The 4,567-nt window shown below is 47.4% G+C and overlaps 1 protein-coding gene across 1 annotated transcript in view; it reads left to right on the plus strand.

The window, feature by feature from the left end:
* Nucleotides 1-4,567, plus strand: part of LOC107121777 (adenylate cyclase type 10-like) — a 107,823-nt gene that overhangs the window by 63,995 nt on the left and 39,261 nt on the right. The window lies entirely within an intron of this gene.

Consider the following 4,567-nt stretch of genomic DNA (forward strand, 5'->3'; position numbering starts at 1 on the left):
AGGGAAAGAATGCTGGGAAACCCCAAAAACCGAGAGAGGAGAGAGACTTTGGCTTGCCACTACGTTTTATAAGTAGTGACCACCTATCAGTTTTGCTCCAGATTAATATCGATTATGTTTTATTGCCTAGCGAGAAGGAAATTCTTGTTTCACCAGCAGCTGACTTATTAAGATCAACCAGTAGTGGAAGAAAGAGTATCTAGTACTCTGAACTCTTTTTCCTTGTATCGAAACCTGAAAGGCACCGGTTGTCTCCCAGAGTTATGAGTCCAACTTCTAAAGTTGTAGGAACCTGCCTTTGAGGCACAGTCACAAAAAAGAAAAACTATTGCTTCAGTAAAGAATCTAGTCCATTAAAAGGTACTTGCCACCATGTGCAAGTGATTTTGAGACCAATGCTGTAGTGGTTAAGTGTGTGGACTCTAATCTGCAGCTGCTGGATGACCTTGGGCAAGCCATAGTTCTGTCAGAGCTGTTCTTGAAAGAGCAGTTCTGGAAAACCGCTCTCTCAGCCCCACTTACCTCACAGGGTGCCTGTTGTGGGGAGGGGGAGGGGAAGGAGATTGTAAGCCGCTCTGAGACTCCGAGTGAAGGGAGGGATATAAATCCAATCTCTCCTCCTCCTCCTTCTTCTTCCCTGAGGATACTCAGCTCTGATTTAGCCACAAGCTGTGGGGTTGAGAACTAAGAAGGAAGACGCTAAAAGAAAGTTAATCCTTACCTTCCTTCCCTGGGATAGAGCTAGATTCGAGTCCTGTAGCACATTAGAGACCAACAAGATTATTTGGGGTTTAAGCTCTCTTTTTTTTGTATTTTTATGTACATGCATGTGTGTGAGTGTGCACAGGAAGTCATGGCGACCTCTGGTGACTGACCCCCACTGGGGGCCTGGAGAATATTCAGTGAGGTGGCTGAATAAAGCCTGCCCCTGCCTCCTGCCTCTGGTATTTCAAGGAGGTCTCCCATCCAAGTACTTGCCACAGTTGACCCTGCTTAGCTTCCAAGATCTGACGAGATTGGTCTTGCCTGGGCTATCCATCTTAGGACTGGGTTATAAGCTCTTGAGTGTCAAAGCTCGCTTCATCAGATATGAATAGGAATGAAGATTCCTGAGCTTTTATAACCCTCCCTAGGATGGTGATGCTGAATGAATCTGAGGGGGCGCGTGTTGAGTGCTCAGAGCAGTGTAGGTAGCCATGTGTTTCAGACAAAAGACAAAACTGGAAAGTGCAGTGGGGTTTTGGAATAGGTTCTGTCCTAACCGGGGTGTCAATTCTGTCAGGCAAAACACAAGGGCAAAGAGAAACAAAAGGAGAAGCACGTCCCCTTTCCTACTCTAAAATGCCTTGTGGTCGGTAGTATAAACACTGGGGTCCAGGCTTCCTCTTTGCTCTTCCAGCATCTCAGGGGCACAGCAAAGAGCCAGTGGCACACCCTTCTGGAAACCAACTTTCCCTGGGTCAGAAGGATTTGCTGGGAGTAGAGGAAAACAGGGAAGATCTAAAGATCCATAGCTGTCCGCACCTTCTACTGACAGATTGCTAGATCCTGGTCCCTGCTTTGTAGCAAAGGAGTAGCCATTGTGGTTATGTGGCCTGTGTCTGCCATGTAATGTATAAACGAGATTGGTCTTGCCTGGGCTATCCAGCTTAGGACTGGGTTATAAGCTCTTGAGAGTCAAAGCTCGCTTCATCAGATATGAGTAGGAGTGAAGATCCCTGAGCTTTTATATCCCTCCCTAGGATGGAGATGCTGAATGAATCTGAGGGGGGGGCGTGTTGAGTGCTCAGAGCAGTGTAGGTAGCCATGTGTTTCAGACAAAAGACAAAACTGGAAAGTGCAGTGGGGTTTTGGAATAGGTTCTGTCCTAACCGGGGTGTCAATTCTGTCAGGCAAAACACAAGGGCAAAGAGAAACAAAAGGAGAAGCACGTCCCCTTTCCTACTCTAAAATGCCTTGTGGTCGGTAGTATAAACACTGGGGTCCAGGCTTCCTCTTTGCTCTTCCAGCATCTCAGGGGCACAGCAAAGAGCCAGTGGCACACCCTTCTGGAAACCAACTTTCCCTGGGTCAGAAGGATTTGCTGGGAGTAGAGGAAAACAGGGAAGATCCAAAGATCCAAAGCTGTCCACACCTTCTACTGACAGATTGCTGGATCCTGGTCCCTGCTTTGTAACAAAGGAGTAGCCATTGTGGTTCTGTGGCCTGTGTCTGCCATGTAATGTATAGTTTAAGGCAGGGCTATTTTAGGGCAGGAACGCACAGGAATGGAGTTCCGGCTGGCTTCCGACCCTGCCCCTCCCCACTCCTCCCTCACCAAAAGCCCTGCTGTTGCAGTATTTGAGCGCATAGATTTTGCGTCAAGAATTGCTTCTCTTGTAATTCCGAATTTTGCCACTAGAGGCCTCTGCTGTGCCTCCCCACTAACTGGTCACTGCAATGCCTTGCTTCTCAATGCTCACTGACTGAGACCTCTGATTTGTGAAAAGACTGACCTTGGGGTCCCGTTTAGCTGTGGGACATTTGCTGCATACAGTCCTTTTTCCTCATTTTGAGGCTTGGTTTCAGTGTACTAAGCAGGTAGAAGAAGCAGGGGTGTGGCCTGTTATGCTAATGAGTTCCTGCTGGGCTTTTTCTACCAAAACAGTCCTGGTTTAAGGGGGTTTTAAGGCCTGGATTTGGGTTCTCTTAAGGCTCAGATTTGGGTTATTCGCTTTTTAAAAAAATATCATTTTATTGAAAGATCTATTGCAAAATTACAAAGCATATAAAGCAGGAGTGTCAAACATGCGGCCCAGGGGCTGGATCAGCCCCCCAGAGGGCTTCTATCTGGCCCACAGTGGAACTGGCTGTCTCCTGCTTCTTCTTCCAGTTCTGCTGCTGCTGCGTCATCATAGCTTGCTTTGCCAGACTCTCTCATTCACTCAGGAATGATAGATAGGCAAGCTTCTGTTCCCTGCACTGGCTGAGGCTCCTCCTCTCCCTTCCCCTTCCCCTCTCCCTTCCCCTTCCAGGGGGAGGGAGGGAACAAGCCAGAGCTTGCTTCCTGGCCAGGCTGCCTCAATCACACAGGAGAGAAAGGCAAGCCTTTCTTCCCTTCCATTGGCTGAGGCTCCTCCCCAAAAGGAGGGAGGGAAGGAGGGAGAGCTTGTTTTGCTTGACTGCCTCAATTGCATGGGAGAAATATAAAGCACCTTTAAGACCAACAAAGTTTTATCCAAGGTATGAAGTTTTGTGTGCCTTGCTACAGTGTGTGTGCTTTGTTGGGCTTGTTATGCCATGGCTCTCCTGGGAGTTTATATCTCTGCTACCTGGCATTACAATTTAGGACACACATGGCCCAGCCCAACAAGGTCTCATTTATGTCAGATCCAGCCCTCATAACAAATGAGTTTGACACCCCTGATACAAAGCATCATAGGTGCTGAAATATATATGAATGTTTTTACCAGTTCACATGCCAGCACAGCGCTTTGCAGTACTGAGTATAGAGTGTTTGGTGGGTTTTGTTATTTATATACAGTAGAATACAAGAATTAACAGCCTCCAACTGACCCATACAAATGCCTGGAGTTAGTATTATCTAGTAGGAGAGGTTAAACATTTTTATACTATTAATGCATATTCCAAGAACCCTTACCACAGTTTGTTTAAAATTACAGACCATTTTTCTAACAGAAGAAGAAGAGATTAAATTTATATCCCGCCCTTCACTCGGAGCCTCAGAGTGCCTTAAAAAATCCTTTCCCTTCCCCTCCCCACAACAGACACCCTGTGAGGTAGGTGGGGCTGAGAGAGCTCTGACAGAAACTGCTGTTTTCAGGAACAGCTCTGACAGAACTATGGTTTGTCCAGCAGCTGTAAGTGGAGGCGTGGGGAACAAACCTGGTTCTCCCAGATTAGAGTCCGTGCACTTAACCCCTAAGAGCTGCGGCGGCTCAAATGGTTAAGACGCTGAACTGCAGGCTATGGAAGGTCAGTAGTTCAGCAGTTCGAGGCCCAAGTGTGCCGCGTGACGGAGTGAGCTCCCGTCTCTAGTTCCAGCTCCTGCCAACCTAGCAGTTCAAAAGCAAGAAATTGCAAGTAGATAAATAGGTACCACTTCAGTGGGAAGGTAACAGCGTTCCATGCGCCTTGGTGTTTAGTCATGCCGACCACATGACCACGGAAACGTCTTCCGACAGCACTGGCTCTTCGGCTTTGAAACGGAGATGAGCACCGCAACCCTAGAGTCGGATTCGACTGGCTTTCGAGCAAGGGAACCTTTACCTTTAACTTAACCCCTACACCAGGCTTGAGTCTGATTGCTCTCAATACAATCTTAAATCCTATCAAGAATATGTTGTTTGAGTTTGTTAATCCACTGTTGTAAGGTAGGAACGTGTGTTTGGGTTATGCATGCCTTGTGTGACCTAGTTAGGAAACACCAGAGCAAGAAGTGGTCAGATAGCACCTCTCTCTCTTTTGCAGGGTCTGAGAAGAAGACTGTCGTTCCTCGGCATCGATACATGCAAGAGTGGGAGCAAAACTCAAGTAGAGGTAAACTCTCCTCCTTGATAGGGCAATG

This window comes from Gekko japonicus, unplaced genomic scaffold, assembly GCF_001447785.1.
Source record: "Gekko japonicus isolate JY-2015 unplaced genomic scaffold, Gekko_japonicus_V1.1 scaffold847, whole genome shotgun sequence".
Lineage (NCBI taxonomy): Eukaryota > Metazoa > Chordata > Lepidosauria > Squamata > Gekkonidae > Gekko > Gekko japonicus.